Source organism: Myotis lucifugus, unplaced genomic scaffold (assembly GCF_000147115.1).
Source record: "Myotis lucifugus unplaced genomic scaffold, Myoluc2.0 scaffold_13, whole genome shotgun sequence".
Lineage (NCBI taxonomy): Eukaryota > Metazoa > Chordata > Mammalia > Chiroptera > Vespertilionidae > Myotis > Myotis lucifugus.
The window spans coordinates 6,853,544-6,859,776 of NW_005871061.1; the positions used below are offsets into that span (position 1 = coordinate 6,853,544).

Consider the following 6,233-nt stretch of genomic DNA (forward strand, 5'->3'; position numbering starts at 1 on the left):
AACTAGAACTAAAACACAGATAATCTGACTCTCAGCAACTTCAGGCTGGCTACTTTACCCAGCACTAGATTAATATTTCACTCTCAAGTCATTCTAATTTTAGTTCTCTAGTTAAGAAGATAAGTTAGATTGCATATGAACATAATTTTAATGAACTAATCATGGCTCCTCACACATTCAACCAACCAACAAGACCTACACATTTAGGTGCATCGTTATGAGTTTTGGGATTCATGTTGATAATGCAAAAGAACATAAGCTTTTGTCCCCAACATATCTAGGTTGGTTTGAGTCCCAATTCTACCACTGACTCAGTATATAATTTAAGCACAATAGTTAAATTTTTGAGCTTCATTTTACTCATCTGGAAAATGAGAATAATAATATCATCTTCCAAATGGGGTTGCTTGGAGAATTAAATAAAATATACAGAAGTACCTAATAGTTTCCTGCACAAATTTTTTGTCAATAAATGTTTTCTTTTCACTACTTCTTTCTGTCTTTTGCATTTGTATTTACATGAATTTACAGATGCCTACATATTTATAAATATAAGTATTTATAAATTATATATATGTATATATTTATCAAACTTAAACATATGCTTTTTCTACATACAAACAATTCAGATCCATCAATAAATAACAATGTACAAGAGATTATTTTGGTTGTTAATGTTTCACACATCACAGTCAAGGCTTAGACTAGTTACTACTTTCCATTTATAACACCTAGAATTATCTTAAGCTAACAAATACTTATTCTTCATAATATAAATACAACTAGAATTCTACTTTGTGTGTTTGATAATTAGACTACCTGTCTTGCGAATGTTACCCACTATTCAGTTTTGTTTTCATGCTATAATTTGTGTGACAATAGATAAATATAAGTTAAAAATAAAGAAACCTTGAAGGGAAAGAACTTTTTTTTATAACCAGATTTTTCAGCTTATTCTGAATCCTTGTTCTGCTTCTTTCTATTAGTTCAGTTTGTGCTGCAAAAATAATCCTAGTTTCAAGATAAAATACGTATATAATACTTCTTACAGAGTTTCTTTATTTCCACTCTTATGCTCAACTCTCAGCAGGTATTATGTATCATTTAATAACTAGTATGAAATAAAACAACTGCCCAGCTTCCATGCTTTAAAAGAAAGTTTGCAATTCTTACCCTCTGGTGTCACCTATTGGTTAGATGTTAAAATTACAAGTACTCTTTCATATGAATAATCTCAAAAGTATCTGCCTTCTCAGTTTTACTTTCCTAAGGTAATACTATTTAATTGCATTGTTTTAAATTAAAGCTTTTCAACTTACTTACTTTTGAATATTTAATATGCTGCCCAAATCTCTAATCTACAGAAGATAATATTATTCATAAATGGTCCGACGGAGGGATCAATTGTATTACAATTTTGAACCCACTGAAAACTGTCAGACATTACATAGACTTGTCATTTTACTCTCCATTATCATATAGTAAAGTGCAATCCAAATAAAGCAATATATCTGTGAGTATTAAGTGAAAATATAAAATATACGTACTTTGAATTCTGTATTAATGTCATGTTGTGTGTTAAAATATTTCTGTTTTATGCATCCCTCAACTTAAATCAAAAGAAATTACTTTAAGTCATAATGAGGCCAAAACGGATTTTTTTAAAAAGAATCACCCATTACACATGTAAAAATTGTTGATTACACATACATACATATAAATAGTTTTCCAGTACTGGAACAACTCCTCAGAATAACAAAAAATATTTTGAAGAGATGCTTTGGAAGAGATTGAGTATGCATGATAGATCTGTTTATTATACTATTTTATATTCTTTTCTTGTAGGGCTTCAGAGAAAAGCTATTGTACATGGAAATAAAAAATAAAAAATTATTGTTGCAGATGAAGCATTTTTAAAAAGGCTGATAAATCACTATGTATATGGCTCACTATGTTTGTATATTATTAGCATACTAATAATAGTAATTATTCATTATCCTGAGATAAAATCCCTTTTTCTCTAGTACTTATGGTATACTACTCTGTGCTTTTATATTCTATATTCAGAATATCTGGTTCTTAGTTTTGAAACCTTGAGGCTTTCAAAATATGTCACTGGTTCAACAGATGAATTAATTAAATAGTAAGCTCTAGATCAGCGGTTCTCAACCTGTGGGTCAAGACCCCTTTGGGGGTCGAATGATCCTTTCACAGGGGTCGCCTAAGACCATCAGAAAACACATATATAATTACATATTGTTTTTGTGATTAATCACTATGCTTTAATTATGTTCAATTTGTAACAATGAAAATACATCCTGCATATCAGATATTTACATTACGATTCATAACAGTAGCAAAATTACAGTTATGAAGTAGCAACAAAAATAATTTTATGGTTGGGGGTCACCACAACATGAGGAACTGTATTAAAGGGTCGCAGCATTAGGAAGGTTGAGAACCACTGCTCTAGATGAAGGCAAATTTACCATAGATCTCCAAATTTGTTGTCTAAATAAAACTGAAAAATACAATGGAGATTTTCCTTTGCACAAAATTTATTAGTCATTTTATTGTCATTCAATTCCTTTATTTTGGAGTCGATCATTGCTTATGCCATTTATTTTACTTTGTTGAGAGATAACTATTTTGTTATCAGGTCTAAGAAACTGGTTTCATTACCATTGGTCACTCAATAAATTAATACATAGGCAAGATTCTGTTAAACAACAGGTGTGTTATAAAGAAAGAATCATTAAACTGTGGAAAAGCTCGCCAAGGGACTAGTTCTTATGCTTATTTATATTCAAATACAGGGGTAACTATTTCAACTCTATGCTCTCTAATTTTCTCTGTCTGTCCTTATTGGCTAGTGCTTTAGCTACTGTTCGGTTGACATCTTCCTCTAGAGCACTATTTATGTGAGGTCATTGATTACAGGTTTTCAAATGTAATTTTGACACTCTCTAGAATTAGGTCAAATTTCACAGGTTGAAGACACATCCCTCCACAGACTCCTCTCACTTCAGACACCAGCCACAAGCTCCAGGGTTTCCAGGTTTCCTGAACTTCTGCCAAACTGGCTACAAATGTGAGGATTCCCACTACCCTGTAGGTTTTGTTTTGTTTTATAAGAGGGTGGATTATTTATTTGTACTATTTTTTGTGTGTGTTTCAATTACAGTGTTAGTTTCATATGTACAGCAAAGTAGCTAGATTTTAAAAAGTCACGTACTTTACAGAGTGGCCCTCCTGCTGCTTCAAAAACCCATCTGGCCCCAAAATACTTATCTCGATATTATTGACTATATTCCTATGCTGTAATCTACATCTCTGTGGCTATTTTGTAACTACTCATTTGTACTGCTTAATCTCTTCACCTTTTCACCCAGCCCCCAAACCTCTCCCCTCTCACAGCTGTCAGTCTGTTCTCTGTATCTATGAGTCTGTTTCTATTTTGTTTGTTGATTTGATAATTTGCTAGGGCACTGTAGGATTCAATATAAATAACAAAGACTTCCTGTCACTCAGAAAATTCCAAAGTTTAGTGCTCCCTTCCAGGAATCAGTCCAAAGACCAAATTCTTTATTATAAAACAGGTTTCTACCAGTTTGTTTCCTGTATCTATGAGTCTGTTTTGTTTTGTTTTCATTTATTTTGTTTTTTAAATTCCACATATAAGTGAAATTATACAGTATCTGTTTTTCTCTGACTTATTTCACTTAGCATAATACCATCTAAGTCAATCCACGTTGTCACAAATGGCAAGATTTCATACTTCTTATAGCTGAGTAATATCTTATTTTATATATATATATATATATATATATATATATATATATACACACATATATATACACATTTTCTTTATATATTCATCTATTGATAGATACTTAGGTTGCTTCCATATCTTGGCTATTATAAATAATTTTGTAATAAACATAGGGATACATATATGTTTTTAAATTAGTTTTTAGAAGTGAAATTGCTGGATTGTGTGGTAGGTCTATTTTTAACTTTTTGATAAAAAGAGAAACAGTGCAACTTTATTAGAATGCTGAGTTTATTCTCACATGTATATTTTTTTCTCCCCACCGTTGCCATTTGTCTGACCACCACTACTACTATGTCTTATCATAACATTCCATACATACTTAAAGCCAAGCAAAGGGTGGAGTTCCATCTTTAAAGACTAAACAGGCATTTTGGACAACACATTCTTGGCCATGGAACCTGAGTGTTTATCAGAAACGGTAGGGAAGTTCTCACTCTGCATTATAAGAGGGACAGTCAGATATCAACTGTTACAGAAATGAAATAAGATGGAAAATTTTAACCCATAAGTGTCTGTAGACACAAGCAGCGAACCTTCTCCTATGCCACGCACGTCTATTAAAAAAAAGTTTTCTCTAAGTGGCAACCCTGGACACAGATACCAGAGGGGTGAGGGCATGAGTGGGAGGTGGTGGTAATGGGGGGGGGGGGAAGGACACATATGTAAAACCTTAATCAAAAAGAAAAAATAAATAAATAAAATCATTTTTTGTGAGAATTGTCAGCTGAACATATTCAAGAACACCTGAATGGTGAGTAATATATTTATTTTTATAATATTCATTGAAAATTGATTTTTAAAATTAAATTCAAAATATCGTGGCGTGTGGGGATGGTTTCCATTTTGGACGCGTGGTAGTTAAGTGGTTAATAAACTGTTCAAACTATTAAAGAGACTTCCTCCACTGCCAGAGATCTTGAATAGCCTCCTGCTCAGTTATCCAGAAACAATTATTCACATAATTGATGAGCTTGGCTTCTTCTTTGGGAAGAGAACCATCTTTTTCTATACTTGCTTGCATTTTTTTCTTTAATATCTTCTACAGAACTAGGTCCTTTAGGTGTGTTATGAGTTTTCCCCTGTTTTGTTTTGTTTGTTTGTTTAAGGATTCTTGACCTTTTGATCTTGGTGTTAATGGTTTTGAGTCTTTTTCATTCTGGTTTGATTTTGCATATTTGGCTGGTGTATCTCAGATTTCTTTACTGGAGCTTTTTCTTCAGCTTCCTCATCCTCAAAATCATCATCATTGTTGTCCTCATCATCTTCAGCAGCAGCAAGCTTTACTTTTTTTTCTGTGTAAACTTACTACCACTTCCAGGGTTAAAACACTTTCCAAATACACTTAGGAGTTTCACATCGTCCTCCTCTTCATCTTCTGACTCTGCATCTTCTACCCCAGCTACTAAGCGATGTCCACTAACCACACTGACCCACATTTCAACCATAAGACCACAGGTGGTGTTATTTCAAAGTCACCAAGGGAAACCATTGGCTGTACAAACATTTTCAAAGTTGACGATGTTACTTTAATTGGATTGCCTTCATAATTCATTGTTTCTACTTCAACAGTGTGCAATTCATCCTTTGCACCAGCCTCTAAACTGACTGTTCTTTTTCAAAAAAATATTTTTATTGATTTCAGAGAGGAAGGGAGAAGGAGAGAGAGATAAAAACATCACTGATGAGAGAGAATCATTGATCTGCTGCCTCCTGCACACCCCACACTGGGGATTGAACCTGCAACCCGGGCATGTGCCCTTGACCGGATTCAGACCTGGGACCCTTCAGTCCGCAGGCTAACGCTCAATCCACTGAGCCAAACCAGCTAGAACTAAAGTGGATGTTCTTAAAGATAATTAGTGCTCATTTTCATCATTATCCACCTTAAAGTGATAATCTTTGTTGGCCTTTAGTTCACAACCAAAAAGATAGTTCTGGGGCCTCAGGAAGCTCATGTCCATGCCCATCGAATCTTCCATGGGGTGGTGGCAGACACGTAGGTGGGAGAGAAGGCAGACAAAGATAAACTACTTCTGTTCCACAGAACAGACACAGAGGCTGGAATCATACAAAGGACTATTTTTAATATTTTGAGGACCCACCATACTCTTTATGATAGTGGCTGCACCATTTTACTTTCCTACGTACAATGAATGAGGGTTCTATTTTCATCACATCCTTGCTAACATTTGTTATTTTGCTGTTTGATAATAGGCATTCTGACTATTGGTAGGTGATATTTCATATTGATTTTCATTTGCATTTCCCTAATAATTAGTAATGTTAAACATCTTTTTGTTCACCTGTTGGCCATCTGTGTGTTTTCTTTTGGGAATATGTCTATTAAAGTCCTTTGCTTATTTTTAATTGGATTATTGTTATAATAAGTTTTGTAAGT

The 6,233-nt window shown here is 33.6% G+C and overlaps 1 pseudogene; it reads right to left on the reverse strand.

Annotated features, from left to right (window-relative positions):
- Positions 1 to 4,721: 4,721 nt before the first annotated feature.
- LOC102432798 lies at positions 4,722 to 5,814 on the reverse strand (annotated as a pseudogene).
- Positions 5,815 to 6,233: the final 419 nt, after the last annotated feature.